The 23,223-nt window shown below is 37.7% G+C and overlaps 1 protein-coding gene across 2 annotated transcripts in view; it reads left to right on the top strand.

The window, feature by feature from the left end:
• Positions 1 to 23,223, top strand: part of lingo2 (leucine rich repeat and Ig domain containing 2) — a 290,114-nt gene that overhangs the window by 152,324 nt on the left and 114,567 nt on the right. The window contains exon 1 of one of the 2 annotated variants that reach the window (XM_053506347.1): positions 14,533 to 14,594. The exons of the other annotated variant lie outside the window; for it this stretch is intronic. The gene's annotated coding sequence lies outside the window, so the exon portion shown is untranslated. Of the gene's footprint in view, positions 1 to 14,532; positions 14,595 to 23,223 lie in introns of those variants that run through there. 2 annotated transcript variants of the gene reach the window in all.

The raw sequence follows: 23,223 nt of genomic DNA, 5'->3' as shown, positions 1-23,223 counted from the left end.
GTGAAGTTGATTAGCCCAAGCAAAAAAAGAAGAAAAAAAAAACAAAAAAAAACATGGATTGTCATGTTACAGACGTATAAAAATTCTCTGGACCTAAACAGCTTTACTTCGGACTGTTACGAACTGCTGACACTGGAGACTCCTTCCATACACGCTCCTTAAAGACATTTTTTCTCTGTCAAGTCGCTGTGAACGATCCGTTACTATAGAAACAATAACACAGTCGCATAAAAAGCACATGTATGTATTTAAACCTGTGATTAGCAGATTTATTACTGGCAGTGGTGCTGTTATAGACAATTAATCAACACCTTCTGATTAATCAGAATAAAGAACTCTATGTAGTAATGATTATTACAGAGTGTATTTTACATTATTATCTGACACAGATTGTATTATTACATTTGCTAAACAACAACAAAAAAAATCTCATTAACAATGATAATGAATACTGGTGTTTTATTAAGAGAGTGAGAGAGAGCAAGAGAGAGAGAGAGAGAGAGAGAGTTTGGGGCTAACCGGACTGCATCATCTTTTCTGTGCATTTCCTAAATACTGCATTTAGCCTAATTGAGACAAATGCATTTAACCATGCTTATCTCATTTAAACAGAGTGCTGTCCAGATGTTACAGCTACACAGCTGGGCAAGCATTTCCAACCCGACACAGGCATTTTGCCCAACAGGCCTCTGGAAGATGAAATTTAACCGGTTCATTATATTTACCGATGCGTAACAGACGGCCGTGCCGGATGTAATCTGAATAGCCATTTACATTCGGCCAGGGTGTGTTCATGTTTACATAAAACATGGAAAAATAATCCAGATGTTTTTAATAATCAAATCTGATATTAATTATGGATCAGTGTTTGGAAAAATAAGGTCTGAACCTGTCACGTGTTAGTGATCATTTAGTTCGTTTTATTTAAGTTGGTTAGTTTTATTTAAACCTCATACATACATACATTTAAGCCACAAAGCTTACATTTTTTATTAGAATATTTTACATTGCATCAAAAAACAGCATTGAAATCCTAAAGAGGTCAAAGCACACATGCGGAACCAGAATCTGCTTAAATGATGCCCGTTATTATGATTTATGCTCTCTGGAAGCTGGTATGAGGGCACACTGAGTATTTCAACATGACAAATCTCAGCTCACGCTAGTCTGTTTAAGCTAATCTGTCAATGACGCTAAAGCAGGACGAAGGCAATCCAGCCCGTGAGGAAATATGGCCGTGTGCCACTGTAATGGCATCTCGGTGCAGATTAGACCGCTCCACACTTGACAGCCTGCGGGATGTTAGCAGGTGCCAAACACACAGAAAAACTTAATGCCAAGTACCTCAACCTTCCACAGGAACCATTTATCATTGACAAGAAAGGGTACTGGGGCAGCACGATGGTGCAGCAGTTAGCGTTGCCGCCTCACAGCTCCTGGTTCGATGCTGAGCTCCAGTTATTCTCTGTGCAGGGATCCACATATTGTCACCATATCGACGTGGGTTTATTCGGGTTCTTTGGTTGTCCTAAAAACATGTCAATAAGTGTATTGGATATTCAATTGCCGCTCGGTCTGAATAAGAGCACTGGCATCCTGCCCGGTGTGTATCCCTGACTCGCCTCCAGCCTTCTGAGGACCGGGTTTAGATCCATCACAACCTTCAAGTGGATACTAAAATAGTTCTTTTTGTCTTGTCTGTAATTTATTCAGTTAAATTATTCTGTCTGAGTTGTTCAGTGGCACGGTGTTAGTACATCTGTCTTTACAAGAATCATTTCCCACGGAGCTCGCCATGGATCACTACTGCATGCAATGAAAAATTAAACAAAAGATTCACTAATTCAAATACTTAAAAATTTACTGCATTTGCAGAATGACTAAGGGGTGACTCTGAACAATAAAAGAAATGATTCACTGATTCAAAAATGAGGATAAAGGAGCGAATCAGCCTTTACTGTCTTACAGGAAAGATTTGCTCATTCATACACTGACTTATTGAAAATTTTTAATTATTAGGGGTGATCTATACCCACAGTGGTTTACCAATATTCTGGTTTCTTCCCAAATTCCTAACGGCTGCAGGTTAGGCTAATTGGCGTTCGCAAATTGTCCATAGTGTGTTAATAACAATCGGGCATTAAGCTGGCAACCTGTCCCCTTAAGAAATGCATCAACTGATGGCACATGGACAGACACAAATACACAAAAAATATATATATTCCATATACGTGGCTGGGTCTGGGTCAGTGGCCTTGGTGGGGCATTGCCAGGCAAGAGGTCCAAAGGGCCTAATTATGAACTTATTGTAATAAAAGCTTTGATATAACACAGTGATTTGCTGCAGTTGCATTACTGCCAAAGCTGCTGTCTAAGTTTCTGACCAATCATACTGGAGAATTCTGTGGTATACAACTCAGGAACCACTTGAGAAACAACCTGAGCTCATAAACCTAGGGGATCTGTGTTATCCATTCTAGGATAAAAGGCAAGCATGACCTTCTTGAATTGTTTTTGACGTCGACAAATGCATGAACAAAGCAAGAGCTTGAGGAACAAAGGAATGTTTTAGAAAAGGAAAGCAAAAGCGCTCAAGAGGGAGAGAGGGATCTGTGGGTGAGTCAAACATGTGATTTCAGCCGCAATGTCTGGAGACTCATCAAAGTGAGAGGTAAAAGGGATAAAGCTCCTGAGCTCGGTTTAAACCCTGCCGGTTCAGTAAGACGAACCGAAGTCCCACTTTACCCAAGAGCTCTGCAATGAACTCGGGTCAAGCAGTGTAGTGCTCGTTCTGAGTGGTGAACTTTCACACCCGGTTTATTTTCGACTATAGCAGGAAGTGTGGAAGAGGAAAACAATCAGCAACCCCAAGCCAACTTTCACACTAGCAAGCAGCAAAGCGACAGGCAATGTTTGTTTTCTTCCTACCTGCCTGATATGAAGCCACGATTTCACACAACAGCATGACAGGCTGTTTTATACTTACTCTTTATAAATACCTGTGTTGTGGATACCCGTGATTGCAGAAGCTCTGAACCTGCAACACACTTTAGTAATAAACCTTACCATACTACATGCAGTGTAGTGTATATAAGAGCTTACGGTTTAGTAGTCTAGTGCACAGGGTGGGATTTACAGTAGCCGTGGATTTAGTTTCTATTAGAGCATACTATTCAGTAGTCTCGCGCTCGGGGTGGCATTTCTTTTGGGGTATGTATCTACTGGCTTTGAACATCTAGAGAGTGGAATTTTTTTTTCCCAATCCTTTTTTCTCCAATAACTCTAGCTCAGTCAGATTGGATTAGGGGGTCAGTAAACAGAAATTTTCAAGATTCTCAGTTTTATGTCTGGGCCGCTCTAGCATATGAATATTGATTGATTTATTGTTAAACCATTCCATAGTAGCTCTGGTTGTATATTTAGGGTCGTTGTCCTACTGGAAGGTGAACCTCCGCCCCAGTCTCAAGTATTTTGCAGACTCTAACAGACTGTGTTTGGCTCCATCTATCTTCCCATGAGCTCTGACCAGCATCTCTGTCTCTGCTGAAGAAAAGCATCCACACATCATGCCGCCACCACCATGCACAAATTCTGGTCTCATCTGACCAGAACATCATCTTCCACAAGTTTGCTGTGACTTTTCCCGACTTTCTTTTAACAATGGCTTTCTTCCTGCCGCCCTTCTATAAAAATCAGATTTGTGGAGGTCACGACTAATAATCTTCCTGTGTACAGATTCTCCCACCTAAGCTGTGGATCTCTGCAGCTCCAACATGGACCTCTCTCTGCTGCTCTGAATAATGCTCTCCTCACCTGGCCTGGGAGTTTAGGTGGGCAGCCATGTCTTGCTCGATTTGTAGTCGTGCCATACTCTTTTCATGTTTGGATGATGGAGTGAACAGTGTTTCATGAGATTGATTTTTTTTATACCCTAACCCTTCTTTAAACTTCTTCACAACTTTATCACTGGTCTTTCTTAAACTTTGTGATGCTGTTTGTTCACTAATGTTCTCTGACACACCTCTGAGGGCTCCACAGAACAGCTGTGTGTATTTATACTGAGATTAAAACACGCACGGGTGGAAACTATTTACTAATTCGTTGACTTCTGAGTTTGCTCCACCCACTTTATGAGAGGTTTTTACGAGTCCTCCAGTGGTGACTGGATATCTTTGAGCTCTTTAAGGCATTATGAAGAGGCACAAACCTCCTACAAGTCCACAACTCTCCTACAAACTGCTACAATCCACTCTTCAATAATTCACAAACGGATAAAGTACTGTGTTTTTACTTTTTTAGGCAGCAACTACACTTTTTTCTCCCACACTGCCGGATCGCACGGGTTTTGGTTTAAATACATGAATGTAAAGATGTAAATTTAAATACTGGATCATTTCACACTTTTATTTTGACATTTATTAAATATAGCAGCCAGTTAGAGACTGATGCTGATTTGCGTTTCAGCACTTTAGTCGCGTTCATGAACAATAAACTTAAGTACAGAAAACCATAAGGGAAGACAAAATAAAAAAAAGGAATAAAACAACTAAATTATGGAAGAGATATTGAGCATTAGAGAGAGAAAAAAGACTCATTACCCTACGTATTGTAGAACACAGGGCTCGTTGCATCACAGAGAAGTCAGGACACTGGAGACCGGAGCTGGCATGTAGGTGTGCGCTTACATAAACAACGTGGTCCGGAGCACTTTGACGCCTGGAATGCAAAGACAAGCGCTTGATTAGAGTACTGACTGTAACACGGAGTGTGTGTGTGTGTGAAGTGACCCGATTTACTGTAGCTGGATGTTCTGTAGAGGAGACGTTGCATGTAGAGGAAGACCTTGGAGAGTAGAGAGCAGCACTCAGGTTTTGGTGTAATTAGAGAAGTCGAGCTGGTTGTTGCAATCATGTCTGAGAATCTTCCTGTAGAATAAAACACTCGATCCTGAATCCTGTCATGGATTATACAACAGGATCCTCGGTTTGGTGACACGCTGCATTATTGTACATCCTCAGGAAAGCTTAAAAAGCGCAACAGGGAAGAAAGGATGTTCTTTTTCTGAAACAGTTTCCTTTGCGATGTCAAGAGCAGTTTATATATTTATAGATTTTATCCTAAAAAAAAAAAAAAAAAAGCAAAAGCAGCACAGAATATAAAAACAGATATTGCACTGGAGAAAATATTGCCTCATTCTCTTTCAATCTCTTTCTCTTTATTCGTCTCTTTCTCCCTCTGTGTGTGTGTGTGTGTGTGTGTGTAGATCTGGGTGTGTTTTTTTTACACAAATGCAGAAAAAGCAAAATGCTTATTACACTTTTATTACATGACTTATTAATATTAATAGCGTTTAAATAATTTTTTTTTGCAGTGTGTGTGTCTAAGTTTGTTCTTGTTTTCTCTGTTAATAAATAATGTGTTTATTTTAATTTAATAAATCATTGCTTCTGACATTATTATACTGCTTATTATTAAAAATAGAAAAAAATAGAAAAAAAATGCATTCTGTGTGTGTGTGTGTGTGTGTGTGTGTGTAAAATTCACTTTGTATACTTGCATGCATCTACTGCAAGACGTTTTTTTAGCCATTATTAGTTAGAATAGTTAGAACCTAATTAACTTAGGATGGCAACAGTAACTCACGCCATCTGGTGACTCGTTTGTTTACACTAACTGCATGACGATAAGAGTGGTGTTATTATTTATTTCTTAAAAATATATTATATTACACTTGCATCACGATCTGTCTGTACAGAAGCTTCTTATACACAAGAAAACAATGTGTAATGCACGCTGTTTGTAAATGTATATTTTAAAAAATGTGTTTTATGTAATGAAGTAAATTTGTACAGGACGTGTCTGTGATGCTGTGATTGTATTTGTGATCCAGGGGACGAGTGTTATAACTCATAACTCCACCCCCTATAACGAGTGTTATAACTCATAACTCCACCCTATATACTAAGTGTTATAACTCATAACTCCACCGCTTATAACGAGTGTTATAACTCATAACTCCACCCCTTATAACGAGTGTTATAACTCATAACTCCACCCCTTATAACGAGTGTTATAACTCATAACTCCACCCTATATACTAAGTGTTATAACTTATAACTCCACCCCTTATAACGAGTGTTATAACTCATAACTCCACCCCTTATAACGAGTGTTATAACTCATAACTCCACCCCTTATAACGAATGTTATAACCCATAACTCCACCCCTTATAATGAGTGTAATAACTCATAACTCCACCCTATATACTAAGTGTTATAACTCATAACTCCACCCCTTATAACGAGTGTTTTAACTCATAACTCCACCCCTTATAACGAGTGTTTTAACTTATAACTCCACCCCTTATAATGAGTGTTTTAACTTATAACTCCACCCCTTATAATGAAGGTTATAACTCATAACTCCACCCTATATACTAAGTGTTATAACTCATAACTCCACCCCTTATAACGAGTGTTATAACTCATAACTCCACCCCTTATAACGAGTGTTATAACTCATAACTCCACCCCTTATAATAAGTGTTATAACTCATAACTCCACCCCTTATAACGAGTGTTATAATTTATAACTCCACCCCTTATAACAAGTGTTAGAACTTATAACTCCACCCTATATACTAAGTGTTATAACTCACACCTCCACCCCTTATAACGAGTGTTATAACTCATAACTCCACCCCTTATAACGAGTGTTATAACTCATAACTCCACCCTATATACTAAGTGTTATAACTCATAACTCCACCCCTTATAACGAGTGTTATAACTCATAACTCCACCCCTTATAACGAGTGTTATAACTCATAACTCCACCCCTTATAACGAGTGTTATAACTCATAACTCCACCCTATATACTAAGTGTTATAACTCATAACTCCACCCCTTATAACGAGTGTTTTAACTCATAACTCCACCCCTTATAACGAGTGTTTTATCTTATAACTCCACCCCTTATAACGAGTGTTTTAACTTATAACTCCACCCCTTATAACGAGTGTTATAACTCATAACTCCACCCCTTATAACGAGTGTTATAACTCATAACTCCACCCTATATACTAAGTGTTATAACTCATAACTCCACCCCTTATAACGAGTGTTATAACTCATAACTCCACCCCTTATAACGAGTGTTATAACTCATAACTCCACCCCTTATAACGAGTGTTATAACTCATAACTCCACCCCTTATAACGAGTGTTATAACTCATAACTCCACCCTATATACTAAGTGTTATAACTCATAACTCCACCCCTTATAACGAGTGTTTTAACTCATAACTCCACCCCTTATAACGAGTGTTTTAACTCATAACTCCACCCCTTATAACGAGTGTTTTAACTTATAACTCCACCCCTTATAACGAGTGTTATAACTCATAACTCCACCCCTTATAACGAGTGTTATAACTCATAACTCCACCCTATATACTAAGTGTTATAACTCATAACTCCACCCCTTATAACGAGTGTTATAACTCATAACTCCACCCCTTATAACGGGTGTTATAACTCATAACTCCACCCCTTATAACGAGTGTTATAACTCATAACTCCACCCCTTATAACGAGTGTTATAACTCATACCTCCACCCCTTATAACGAGTGTTATAACTCATAACTTCACCCCTTATAACGAGGGTTATAACTCATAACTCCACCCCTTATAATGAGTGTTATAACTCATAACTCCACCCCTTATAATGAGTGTTATAACTCATAACTCCACCCTATATAATGAGTGTTATAACTCATAACTCCACCCCTTATAACGAGTGTTATAACTCATAACTTCACCCCTTATAACGAGTGTTATAACTCATAACTCCACCCCTTATAACGAGTGTTATAACTCATAACTCCACCCTATATAATGAGTGTTTTAACTCATAACTCCACCACTTATAATGAGTGTTATAACTCATAACTCCACCACTTATAATGAGTATTTTAACCTATAACTCCACCCCTTATAATGAGTGTTATAACTCATAACTCCACCCCTTATAACGAGTGTTATAATTTATAACTCCACCCCTTATAGTGTTAAAACTCATAACTCCACCCTATATAATGTTATATTTCATAACTCCACCCTATATAAAAAGAGTTATAACTCAAAACTTTTATAACCACTTTTATAAACACTTTCTCCAACAATTTTTAAACATGTTGCTAATTAAGTGGTATGATTATGATTTTGTTGATTTGCCGTATAAGTGTGTTCGCTGTCTCATTTACTCTAGCAGCACAGACTTATCGTTAAACCTAGAAGCTAAAATGGGAACTCCAACAAGCAATAACATTAATGACAGGGTTGCCAGCTTGTCGAATTTTACCTTTTTTATTTTTTAAGAATGTTGTGCTGTTTAAAACCCTCAGTGATCTTCTATAGGAAGTAAACACTAAATGAGTGAAAATTAGCTAAATGAGTTAAACCAAAATAGAAATGTTCTTAAAATTGTAATCAGTCAAAAGTGAAAAAACAGTCAGTCAAAACCGTGCTCAATTAAAAGTAAAACAGATAATACTATTAGGTTTATTTAAAATAGGGTTTTCAGTGATGTAAAGTGTGAAAAGCTGTTCTTTTTATTCGTTGTTTCATCAGTTGGTACACTGTTTAACTGGTTTTAAACCAACAATAGTCGGGCCTGAAAATATAATCTTTTTTTATTTATTTATTTATTTATTTATTTATCTTTAGCTACATTTTTGTTTGTTTGTTTGTTTGTTTTACATATTCAGCAGTACTAGTTACTTAGCAAAGAAAACAGGCTTCAAAAATTCAACTTCAAAATTAACTGGTTTAGTTTAGAGAAGTACTAACAGCTTCAGTACCTTAAAGTTTATTTTATTTTCAAATTAGATTGAAGTCGTGAAGTGAAGTCACAACATTTTATTCAACTCTTTGCTAACAGACTGAAACATATTGCTGAGTTACAGCCAGGGGCTGCTCATGCTCAAGTTCAACCCTTTAGTTCTCTCTCTCTCTCTCTCTCTCTCTCTCACACACACACACACACACACACACACACATACATATATATATATATATATAGATGATAATGTGTCGTAATCCTTTGTGTTCTTTTCTATATCGATGTAATGATTGGATGTTAACTGAGGTCATGTGATTGATTAAAGTATGTGTTAAGCTACAAGTATTCAATTTCAGTAGCATTACAACAAATAAGAAAATAATACTCCGGTTCTGTCTATGTGTAACAGCTGCTTATTACTACAAAGATTCACTTGAATTTAGCTTGGAGTATAAGGTGCAAGTCAAACGCGATCTCCTTTGGACGGCATCTTGTTTGAGGCTACGTTGTCATTACCATCGTCCTGCAACACCAACATCGCTGCTCAAGACCCAAAACTCCGCTCAAGTTTCTTTCAGTCTCGACTTCATTCTGTCTTTCTTTCTGACCTTAATGATCAGGACACACGAGGTGAGAGTTCTCCGAGGGGGGGTTAGCGCTACCCTCTGGCCACTAGCAACCCCTTTTTTATTTTTTCAATCCTGGTTCTCCAGAGCGGCACAGAGGTTCTCCTGCCGGTTCTCACCTTCTGACCTTAGCAGGATGATTTTTGCACTCGGAAATTCACTCGCTGTATTTAAAGGCCAATCTTAATCCTGTATTTTCTGTGCTCAGGGTTTGTACTCCTCTGGATCGAAGCAGGGTTTCTTGCTACTGGGAATTATTATTATTATTTTTTTTTTTCCCCAGGATGAGGTCATTTAGTGCAACAACACAAACCTTCATTTATACAGTATCAGTTAAACTCATAACAACTTTGTTGGAAATGACTTAATTTTACTTATTAGTCATGTGTCTTTTTCCTACTTATTAACTTTTTTAATACAATTATAATACTAATTATTTAACAATAACTAATATTAGTATATTTTTATTATTTTTAGAAATGTAGTGGATTTTTTTTTTCTAGTGTGCTTGCTATTTTTTTCCTCTTCTTCTTTGTCTTTCGGCTGTTCCCTTTCAGGGGTCGCCACAGTGAATCATCTGCCTCCATCTAACCCTATCCTTTGCATCCTCTTCTCTCACACCAACTAACTTCGTGTCCTCTCTCACTGCATCCATAAATCTCCTCTTTGGTCTTCCTCTAGACCTCCTGCCTGGCAGTTCCAACCTCAGCATCCTTCTACCGATATATTCACAATCTCTCCTCTGAACATGTCCAAACCACCTCAATCTGGCCTCTCTGACTTTATCTCCAAAACATCTTACATGGGTTGTCCCTCTGATGAACTCATTCTTGATCCTATCCATCCTTGTCACTCCCAAGGTGAACTTCAACATCTCCAGCTTTGCTACTTCCAACTTTGCCTCCTGTCTTTTCTCAGCGCCACTGTCTCTAAGCCGTAGAGCATCGCTGGTCTCACCACGGTCCTGTACACCTTTCCTTTCATTCTCACTGATACTCTTTTATTGCACAACACACCTGACACTTTTCTCCACCCATTCCAACCTGCCTGTACCCGCCTCTTCACCTCCTTTTCACACTCTCCGTTGCTCTGGACCGTTGACCCTAAGTACTTAAAGTCCTGCACCTTCTTTACTTCTGCTCCCTGTATCCTCACCGTTCCTCTTGGGTTCCTTTCACTCACACACATGTATTCCATCTTACTACGGCTAACCTTCATTCCTCTGCTTTCCAGAGCATACCTCCACCCCTCCAAATTTTTCTCCACCTGTTCCCTGCTCTCATTACAAAGCACAATGTAATCTGCAAACATCATAGTCCATGGAGACTCCTGTCTTACCTCATCTGTCATCCTGTCCATCACCAGAGCAAACAAAAAGGGGCTTAGAGCCGATCCTTGATGCAGACCCACCTCCACCTTGAACTCTTCTGTCACACCTAAAGCACATCTCACCACTGTCTTACAGCTCTCATACATGTCCTGCACCACTCTAACATACTTCTCTACCACTCCAGACCTTCTCATACAATACCACAGCTCCTCTCTCGGCACCCTGTCTTACACCTTCTCTAAATCTACAAAGACACAATGCAACTCTTTATTACCTTCTCTGTACTTCTCCGCCAGCATCCTCAAAACAAATACTGCATCTGATGTACTCTTTCTAGGCATGAAACCATATTGCTGCTCACAAATGCTCACCTCTGCCCTTTACCTAGCTTCCACTACTCTTTCCCACAGCTTTATTGTATGGCTCAGTGGCTTTATGCCTCTGTAATTGCCACAGCTCTGCACATCTCTCTTGTTCTTAAAAATCGGCACCAATACACTTCTCCTCCATTCCTCTGGAATCCTCTCACTCTCTAAGATCTTGTTAAACAAACTAGTTAGAAACTCTACTGCCATCTCTCCTAAGCACTTCCATACAACTCACTAAACTTCACCTACAATTACGACGCATAAAATTAGCACACAAATGAATTAATTGCATAAATAGCATTTCAGTACTTTTAATGTGCATTTTAATAGCAAAGATTTTATAAAATATAACAAAATAACGGACTAAGTCGTATGTATGGGGCTTTAGACAAACAATAAAAAAAAGATTTGAACATGTTTACTTGGATGTTCGCTCACTTAGGTAAGCATGTATTTATTTATGTATTTATTTATTTACCAAAATGCCATGACTGTCTTATTTTAAAGTAGAAAAAAAAAAAAAAAATATATATATATATATATATATATATATATATATATATATATAAAGAAATATAAAGATGTGTCTGCATGTTTTTTGGGTGTGTGTTTTGTTATCTTTGTACTATTTTTCTAGCTTTAAAAACTAATAACAATAAAAACTGTGCAGTTATTTACAGGCTCGGGTTCTGAGCTTGATGCCCGATTGTATCTAAGCGCTTGGGGTGAAGGACTTTGCTTAAGGGTCTAACAGAAGACGAGGATTACATGATGAGCAATGATGGGGTTCGATCCGGTACCTCATGGGCCGTAATCCAACACCTTAACCACCGAGCCACCCCTGTCCCCTTGTTTAATTTAGACTGGATTGTATTTATTTATTTATTTATTTGTCTATTTACCTGTCTGCCTGCCTGTGTGTCTGTCTATTTATTTCTCTTCTTTTTTCTTTAATTCTCACCCACCTTTAACAGATTATTATTATTATTATTATTATTATTATAAAAAACGATCCTTCAATCTACAGTAATTGTCTTAAGCCCCGCCTACATACAGTGTTGTTTGAGTGAAGGTTAAACATTACAGTTTGTGTGTATAATGTTATACATGTAGACTTTGACTTTAGACTGTAGATGTTAGAGTCACCTGCACATCCTCTCCAAATGTAGCAGAAAATGTGTCCTGTTTTATAAAACAGTCTACACACACACACACACACACACACACACACAGACACACACACATTGGTAAGCCCCAGGCAGGTGACCTATTTTCAGGCTGGTGTAGGTAGTGCACTATCCTGAGATGGAGAGAGAGAAAGAGAGAGATGGAGATGTAGAGAAAAAGAGGGCAGAGGGAGATAGTGATAGAGAGACATCCATGCCGTCCTCGGTCCATTCATGTCCAGCTCCCTGCGGTGGATTAATTACCCCGTGTGGGAACCCGAGCTGCCTCTGTGAGCGACACACTCCAACCTCCAGCATCAATAATACATTTTTCTGTCTCTCCATTTAATTTGTGCACAAGTCACCGGCTCAAGTCACCGTCTCCTGGAGGAGGAATTAAAAAAAATGCTCAGAAAGGAACGGAAATCCGATCTGAACACACACACACACACAGAGGAAAAAAAAAGAAAGAGAGGAAAATAGAGCGGCAGGTTATACACACTCTTGAGTGCACACATGCATACACACGAGTGTGTGTAGTGAGTAAAGCCCTCTGCGTTCCCTCACTAGTGCTCCCAGATGACAAATTAATTCAGCGCTGATGTGCTTATGCAGCGGAAGAAGATGTGATCTCTCCAGGTCAGAAAGGAGAGGCGGGTTTCTAATAAATGCAAATCCGGCTGCGTTGTTTATTTTTTATCTCTTCGCTTTTTGCTTGAGAGAGACATGATTGACGGGAGGACGGTCAGACAGGATGTGCCAGATGGATGGGACGCAGGTAGGTCACGTGGTCTGGTACAGATCCGGCACTTTTTTTTTTTGGGGAGATGAATTACTAACTGCCTTGATGGACATGTTTTTGGACGTTTAACCGCAGTGATGTTGAATCCTGGATGCTGATTGGTCGGCTGCAGATCAGAAGTTCTTGTAAGCTATGGTTTCTCTGGTAGCAGCTAATTTACCGGGATTGAAAAAGTGGATGTTTCATGTGAACTAATTACAAATACATGTAATGCTGCTGATGGGGTTGGTGAAGTGTTCTGTTCATAATGTGGTGATGTAATATTTGGGGAAGGAGTCTCCAGTTTTAGTGCTGTGGAACACTCAGAGAGGACGTTTAAAAGGACATTTAAAAAGGTTTTTCTGTCATCTTCAGGAGGTTCTGTAGAAGATTTTGTGATGTGCTATCATACTTCCCAGTAGTAACACTGACTCCGCCCCCAATGTTGATTGCGTTCCTTTAACAGCACTACATTGAGTGATTTAATCCTTAAATTCAGTATACTGTAGCTCTGCAGGGCCTCTAGGGGAGTGCTGTGGTGTCTGGCACCAGGATGTTGGCAGCGGATCCTTTGGGTGCTGTGGGTTGTGGGGCGGGGCCTCCATGAATCAGACTTGTTTGTCCGGCCCATTGCATTGGGCTCAACCAGACTGGGATCCAGGTTGGTGGCCTTGGGCTCTTTGCTTGCTGGGACCTGTGTCTGGGTGCACTGGGTGTTCTGGTGCCTTTTCTATCATTGCCACTCATTGAGGTTTGTGCTGCATTGGCTTTTCTGTGGGAACAGATCAGGTGGGCATGGGTGAGCCTTTGATGGGCCTTGGGTGAGCCTTTGGTGTTCCTTGGGTGTGCCTTTGGTGCTCATGGTCCTGTCACCAGTTTACTGGTATATACAGTGTTATATAATGATATATTTTATTCAATTCAGCTGGCAGTGGTGTTAGTGTTGTGATTTTCAGGGTTTGTTTATTGATCATGCACTTTTAAATTTCCTTTTCTCACTTGTTTACACCCCGTATTGATATAAAATTTTACCAGCCTGAGTGACATTACCAGAATTTACTATTGTTCATTCATTCAAACCAGCCATCATTCACTCTCTGTGACATCATCATCATCACCATTATCATCATCATCATCATGTCAAGGAGAACTAATGTGATTAAACGCTGTTTTGAACTGAAATAAAATCCCACCCACATCCCCAGTGCAAATGTGTTCATGTTCCCAAATACCGACTTATAATTAATCGCTTGTTAAACCAGCATTAACACTCTGACCTTACCTGCTGCTGAACAAAAACAGCTACACAGGAGCTGGGAAACAAAAAACTATATATTTTACTATTCTTTTTGTCTTACCCTGAGTGTTGAAGTTGATCTCCTGTATCTCCTGCAAAGGGTTCCTTCAAAGCCAGTTGTTAAATCTGTCATAACGATACAAACTGGGACCAGCTGAGGCGAGGGAAAACTCCATAACAGGTTTAAATTTTTTTAGTTTTAACCTTCCTGTCTCCAGGGCACACTTCCTGTCACATGACTTCCTCCAAACCGGATAATTTTTATTGTCTTATCAATGGCACGGATCATTCATTCAAACATCAGGACTTGATCTTCTGTTTTTTTTTGGAAATATTTATCATCAGGGTTAACTACAGATGTCTAAACTGACAGTCTTAATTGAAGAGGTGTCACTTTGTGCCAGAAATACAGTGCTGTATATACACTTTTAAATAAAGTACACATGTAGACTTTTTTTTTTAAATAGTCGAACGGTCGTAGTCATCACTGTCAGCATGAAGCCATTTCTTCTCACGAGCACGTCGATGAGAAATGAGTGAAAGCCTCGGATGCAGATGCTTGCATGAATAATTTGTGCTTTTGGGGACATGGCTGTGACAGCGAGCGGTATTTGTCGCTGCTGCTCGAGATCTGCAACGTTAGCAAACTGCCTTGCAGTTAGATATTTCTGATGTGTTTAAGCTATTGAGGAATTTTCAAGATGAACACAACATGACACAAAAACCCGCCGAGACGTGCTTTCTGATGTACACATTAGAGAACATCATGTACATCCAAAGCAGGTCTAAATCTCTGGATGTTCTCGCCAAGCCCCGCCATTGCTTTGCCATCGCTAACAGTCTATGATTACTGCACGCTTCCTTGAGTATTCATGAACGCCCAGCATCACCAGCCCCATCAACACATCACAGGGACAGCTGAACACAATTTCAGGAGAGCACTAACTATTATTTTCTATATGTATGCGCTAACACATAATTATCCTGAATCATTTTGATTGACGGCAGAGACAGGAAGTGCTTTTAGTGTGCTTTTACATCTAGCGCCTTTGAAGAGCAATCACGCTCGGGTCTGAGAGCAAAGGAAGGAGGGCGTGTCCGGTTGCTTCTGAGTGAACCTGACTGTATAAATGACTGGATTTGTCTAGATGATGGGAATTTGATATAAAAAAAAAATAATAAGAAGAACTTGGCAATAAATGTTGGACGTGAGACGTTTTAGACTTGTTCTTTATCTAAATATTTATTTAGTGTTTTCCAGATGTTTTTCGTGCATATTCGGGTGGATTTTGTTCACAATGTCAAAACAAGGCAAATTCAGATTCACCCAATGGACTTGGAGTAAAACTAAACACACCCCCAACGCTCTATCTACAGTCTTAAACGCTCACACTCGTACCATAGGATCCCCAAAAAGTGACCTCTGTTTAGACACCAGGTACGACACACAGATGAGGCTCTGGCTTTTCAGACTCTATACAGTATGTAGGCCCAGTCATGTCATGACTCTCTCGTTTGTTACATGAGATGAACGTAATGACTCACAAATCCCTCCTGTGCAAAGGTGAACGTTACGATCAACTGTAAACATGACCTGAACTCTTTATTAGTCCTCTCCTGTTAATTAATTCAATGTCATATATTATTAGATCATCTGCTCTCATTTGCAGGCAGACGTAGCCTCAGCGTGGGCTCCGTGTGTGTGTGTGTGTGTGTGTGTGTGTGTGTGTATGTTAATTGACCTGTAGGCCAGATCAGTACTGAGTCGAGGAAGAGAAAGAGCAATCTTTTCTGATCTATTAATCTGGGATAATCCTTCCAACAAACAGCGTTCAATCAAATCCATGAATTAACGCTACAGTGAGGTGGAAAGCTGCATCCTGATTGGTCAGAAGGTGTTAATTGATTTTCTGAAAATAGAACAGATTCAAATCACATAAATACAATGGTGTTATCATTTCTACAGTAACTGTTCATTACAGAGGCTTGTACAGCAACTGCTACCCTTAAACACACTGTAGTATATAACAAACCCCAGAATCTGGGCTTCTTCCAAATGTCAAGTTTGCTTTTCTTCCAAAAATGTTGCTTATCATAAAATAAAAATAAATAAAAATGAGAGAGAGAAGGAGAGAATTCACACAAAATGTTAGCTTCTTTCTATGGAATTTGTATATACTGTATATAGTATATACTGTATATTTTTAAACATATTTATTGGACTCTTCCAAATGGTTGATTTAAACTTCCAAATGGTTGCGATGTTGTTTCATTGTCAAAGTATTCATATATTTACAATAACAAGCAAACAAATTTGAGAAAATTTACATAATATGTTAACTTTTTCTATGCAATATATTATATATTTTCGGCCTCTTCCAAACAGTTGAGATTTAGTATCATGGTAAAAGTATCCTAAAAATATAGATAGATAGAATGAATGAACATGAATAAATAATTAATTATTTAATAATTTATTAATTATTAAATTATATATAAATGTGTGTCTTTATTTCTCATTACATGCTATGACGCAATTAAAAAGTCACACGATTTAAATAAATTATAATACCTGAAATAAATAAATTCCACACACACATCTTGGATCTGAAAAGCATGTCTAAAAAACTATCTGTTACAGAATGGTAGTTAGTTATATTATATATGATATAACAGTTATATTATATTTATGTTAATTTAATACCTACCTGTGTGTCATAAAATGTTATTAGCTCTAAAGCAACTCTCAGGCTTCGGGATGTTACATACAGCTGGGTAAAATAAAAACATATTGTCCTGTGGCTTTTAAACTGTCCAGTTTTTCAGCACTTCTTTCCAGTGTGTATTCATTTTAAGCACTACTCTTGTGCTGATAGTAAAACTGAATCCTGTGATGCACATCACACCTCATAACAACATCTTTAATTATCATGATGTGACATTTTTGTAGTATCGCCCGCTTCTAGAGACACGAAGTACTCTACTGTACTCTACCGTATACATGCGCTTGTTTCAGTTTAGCTGCCGTATTGATGTTCAGTATGTACTGTATGCTGTATGAGTTTTATGGTTTTTCTTGCCGAACATAAACTCTGTACAGATTAGAATTCTGTTCACTGACAAATGATTGAATTAATTTTAACACAGCGAGTGAAACGCATCATTAATTACGCTGAATCATGGTCTGTTGTTTGTGTGCCGAGTGCCATGTTGTGTGTTATCTCCGGTGTTCGGCTCGGAGAGGGATTTGATCCAGTGCAGATTGGGAAGTTAATATGCTGGTGTAATCTCACACCTTTGCACTGGGCTCCTGAATATCAGAGCAGGAAGTTTAATTCTCTCCAGTCTGGTGTGAGTTTGGTAGTTGATTTGGACATCGCAGCATGCTGGTGATGATCCAGATCGGGGTTCAATGCTTTCATCTGGCTTTTTGGTTAAAATTCAGGAATACAGTCTGAACACGCTGAATGCTAAATGCCATCATAACATTTGTTAAAATGTTTTTTATTTATCCTTACTAATTTTGTTCTTGTACCATCATGAAAATGCAAATCATTGCAATATATAGAGAAAAAAGGTCAGCTTGTGTAGGTGTGTGTGTGTGTGTGTGTGTGTGTGTGTGTGTGTGTGTATGTGTGTGCTGCCTGGATTGTTGTACCTGTAGTAGCTCTGAAATTAAGCAAAGCTGTTCCTTCACAGTGTTAATATGGAGTAATTTTACGATTAATTTGTGTTGATAATAAACTCCAGGCTCCATTCCAAATAAATTAATGTAGAAATAAATAAATCAATTAAAACAATCAAAGGGGCCAAAAAACAGGCATTACTGAGAGACATGATGGAGCCAAAAACATCGTGAAAAAGAAACAAACAAACAAACAGAAAGCTGAAGAAGAGCCAAGGGCTGTCAGTAGATATAATATTTAATATCTTAATTTCACATTTTCAACAGTGTGCTGATACTCGTGATGAAGCATCTGATTGGACAGTCAGAGAGGCACAAACAAGAACAGTTATGAGAACAATTTAGATGGAGAACTGGTTCTAACAGGCCCTGATTCAAGGACTGTTTTTTTTTTTTTCTCTACGGCTTTCGGTTCTAGAATTATTTGTTCAGTTAAACGTGCACTGTATCACACTAAGAAAGTTTAAATAAATATTGTGTTTAATGTTAAAGGGCTTTAAATTGGAATCTCAGATTGCCAGCATAATTTGTTCCGGAAGTGTGCTAGTTTATCAAAGCATTCGTATATCAAAGTGAATTTTTCCCATAAGAAATAATAGAAACTCAGAGGATTTATTTAACAACCCAAGAATAACGTATACAGTATAAAAATATTTGTTTCAAAACCCTATAGATTAAGAATTGGATGTTACTTAAGTTCATATGCATGTGAAGTCTGGGGAGGGAATACTTTTGCCAATACAGTATAGTGTGTATATACTGTATATTCTTAAGGCAAAATGTCGTATTGTAAAGCGCATTGCCCCATAGGAGGAATTTATGTTGTAAGTTTATGTTGCATGTAGCACCTTGGTCCTGGAGGAACGTTGTTTCGTTTCACTGTGTACTAACTGTATATGGTTGTAATGACAATAAAGCCTACTTGAACTTGAACTTGAACTTGAGATAATGTAAATGCAGATAATCTGTTGCAGTCACCCAAAAACATCACCTACAGTACATATATTACCAATTTCCAACAGTATAATCATCTATTTGCATATAAAAGTAAGGGGTTGTTTATTTGTTAGTTTTATAAACAAATGCAAAAACAAAGCAGGCTAAAACAACAACATTCACTGTAGTTTGGAGCGCTCTTTGGAGACATACGTATGCTATTATATCTAATAATATATATATAAAAATATAGATTTTATTAGATTATATATTTTTATTTATTTAATTTAATTTGTTTATTAATGCCATATTTCTGAACTATAACACCAACATAAGCCTATGTACCTATTTTGTGCTTGTTGCTTTATTGATTAATTATTTTATTCTTTTTAAATAAAGTGAACTCTATATATCTATTATAAACGGATATCTCCTGTTTTTAGCCTCCTGTTTGTATGTGAATAATAGATTAATTATATATCTATTACTTTCCACAACATGGAAGGTGATTATGAACAGATTAAAGTGTTGTAATTCCTGTGTAAGTCCCTGTGGTATAGGAGGAGTAGATCTCTACAGGTTGTGGCGTTGTTGTCGACTGTCCTGTTGTTGGTTATTTTGCTTTAACAGCAGGACACGGAGGGATTTATTCCTTGTTTAAAACACAGCACAAACCTCAGGGCATATCTGGTAATTATTCATTGGTGCAAATGAGTGAGGTTTCTGTTATGTTATTAGTTAAATTGTTAATTAACATAAAGGTGATTTAATTAACAATCTGGTTGTGGTGATGATCATCTGGGCTCTGGAGAGATTAGAGTTCTGGAGAACCTGTAACAGGCAGCGTGATTGCGGTGTGTAGTGTCGAGGCGAGCGAGCGGCCAGGCCTATCGCATTGCTTTATTACCTTTTTTTCTTTTTTTCTCTCAGACACCCCCACTGCATGGCCTGATTATGAAGATCGGTTCCCGACAGAGCCAATCAGGACCAGACCTGCAAACGGGTCACCTCATTAGAGAACAGTGTTTAGTTCTTGAAAAAAAAAAAAAAAAAAAAGGTGTGCTTAGGGTAGAAAGCGTACAGTTGCTATTCCAAATTGTGATTTATTTTTATTGATTTAACTGTTTGACTTTTTTACATTAGGTTGATGTGTCAGTAATCATAGTATGTGACGTTTAAACACGTGTTGGATTGATATTCAGACTTTTGCAAATGGCACATCTGCAGCCTATTTTTTTTGTTACAATAAGTGTACATATTTTTACATCCAAACCAAATGTAACATGTTTTTCTTTATACTCACATGTATTTACTGTGAACCGATGATTAGTGATACGCTTTACTCCTTTCATAGAGTGCCATTACTTTTGTTCTGACTCCACAACTAGTCAGAATCTTTTTTTAAAATGATGTATTTGTTTTGATCTTTTAAGTTAATAATATGAAATTTATTACATTGGTGAGTATTTGAAAGATATAAAAAACAGTAATCAATCAATAATCAATTATCATCTATAATCAATACTAAATTAATGATCATCAATGAAGTCCTCATCTGTTATTAAAACCTAATGTAACGTATCAACAATTATACAATTTAAATCTAATCAAGGTCAGAGTTCACATAAGTGAGTCAAATATCAAAATTTACATTAAAAGTAAATTTATAAGACAAATTACCGACATTAAGACCAAATATCTTTATTTAAATGCTCCAGTAAAATATTTAAAAATGTTCTTCTGCTCTTGTAGGCTGGAATTTTAACACAAAAACCTGAGCAGTACGGCTCCATGCTAACAGGCTAATGCGTGTAACGTTGTCCAAGATTAAAATCAATTACTGTGTTTGTAACAGAAAAGTTAGAATTTCTGCACCAACAGCAAAATTTATAAACTTATTTATTTAAATATTTAAAAAATGAAGATAAGCGCACTTGGGATGTTTCAGATGATAAAATATATAATTATGTACCATCGAAAGAGTAGGGATTGATTTTTATTACACACACTAGGCACATTTAACTTTATGGTTTTAATTATTAAACAATCTGTTTATGGACGTACGAAATCCTCAGTTATTTGCTCAGGGTTAGCTCAGAAAGCTAAAATTTAATTAACGTTCATTAAGCTAAAATCAGAGCAAAGTGAAAGTAAGTGCACATGTGGTTCCTCCTTCAGTTAACCCTATTTTTCCCGACAAAGTTTACTTTTTCCCCTGTATTGCTTTACCGAGCGGTTATAAAATCAGAGATGCTGCAGCGAAACAGTAAACATTGGCACGCTTGTATTTGTGTGTCTCTAATTACTTGGTTCGTTTTTTTAGTGCTGCAAAAATATCAACCGTCTTGGAGAAACACTGACACAAACACAGCGTGATGTGTGACTGATCATTTAGTCTTTGGAAAAATAAAAAGTTTAGTTTTTTCAGTTTGGGAGCAGAAGTTTATTAATCTACATTCTGTATATTGAGGGAGAAAAAAAAGTAAAAACAAAAAGTGAAGCAAAAAAAAAAAAAAGTGAAAGCCTGTCCTGTCAGACTTGGAGAAACAGAACATGTGCTATGTTTTGCTTTTCATCTAATAAAACGTTCAAGTCCAGAGAACTCAATCTAATGATTTTTCACAATGACTGAACAAGAACAAGGCAATATATTTCCTGTAGATAGCGTTCCGTATTGTCCAGAGTAAATAAAGCGGATTGTCTGCACCATCGACTCTGCGGCGAGAGGTTGCTTTTCCGCTTTGTTCCAGGAGGGAAAAATCCGCAGTCTGGACCGGTTCAACCTTTCGACTTAGTATCGGTGTCGAACTGCTTTGTCAATGAAGGCAGGAACGAGGGCTAGCTGCCAAGCTAAACACGCTAAATAAACAGACTCGTTGGTGAGAAGTCATCGCGAGCGCAGTTCGGCTAGAGGAAAAAAACCGTTACGGTGGCGAAGCGAGAAGCAGATGGATATAAAGTAAATGAAGTGTGGCTATTGATTGTCATTTCGCCAGCTCCCGCGCTCCCTCGGCGGCTCTTGGGGTCTTGCTATTAACTAGCATGGCTCATTGTTCACACCCTGCTAATAAAGAGCGAAACAGGCTCCGGCAGCATTGACCTGAAATAGTGCAAACACACACTTGTAAACGCATCATGGAAGAGATGAACCCAGGCTTTGTTTCATGTACTTTATTCTACTGAACATTCCCAGGGTTAAAACAACATAAACATATTCATATATATATATATGTGTGTGTTTTTATCTATACGGTAACATAATACAGCGGTAACTCGGGATACAAATTTAATCCGTTTTTACGGTGAAATTTCTTATTGTGAAACTCATTGTCCTATAGGAAATAATGTAAATGCAGATAATCTGTTCCAACCACCCATAAATATTACAATAATGCCAATTTCCAACAGTGTATTCAAATTTTTGCATAAAAAAATGTTTTGGATTTAAAATTGGTGCCTAATCTAAGTTGAATTACCTGAATAAATTGTTATTTTACAGAAATTAGAATATATCATATGAATATAACTAAGGCATTAATGTGAACCTGTGATTTTCAGCTGCACTACAGATCTACAAAATTAGAAGAGAAAAGCAATCCAGAACCCAACAAGCGCACCGATGTTCCCCCAACTGTGAAAATCATTTGAACTTAAAAATCCCAGTTTGCAATCAGTTTGATAAGATTAGGCCCTGATTTAGTGCAGGTGAAAACGCGAGCGCAAACTTATTAGCACCTGGTACAACATTTAAACTCTTACAAAAATCTGCGGAGAATGATGAAAAGAGCAAAAGGACGGTTCAGGGTTTTTCTTTATAAACATGTAGTGTTTGTAGCTCAAAAAGCGAAATATGGCTCGAGTAAATCAATGCAAATAGATTCATAATTTATCGCCTGTGGAGTGAGATCATGTGTGTTAATTAAACCCACCATATGGCAATAATCCATTTGTAAATGCGCGTTTCTTCTATTTAAAGACAAATAAAACTCTGTCATGCAAGTATAATGAAACAAGGAGAACATTGTGGGAAAATATATACTGTACATTCAGTACCTACATACCTGTATGAGTTATTATAACTCAAGAAATGATTGTATTAGACCTGATCAACACATTTCCAACCTGAGGATGTATAAACTGCTTCAAAAATCAAAAAAGGATTTCAAAACTGTTCTATCTAGGGAAGGAA

Source organism: Clarias gariepinus, chromosome 10 (genome assembly GCF_024256425.1).
Source record: "Clarias gariepinus isolate MV-2021 ecotype Netherlands chromosome 10, CGAR_prim_01v2, whole genome shotgun sequence".
In the NCBI taxonomy this organism is placed as follows: Eukaryota; Metazoa; Chordata; class Actinopteri; order Siluriformes; family Clariidae; genus Clarias; species Clarias gariepinus.
Note: the sequence above shows the minus strand (reverse complement) of the source record. Positions and strands in the feature narration are given on the sequence as shown.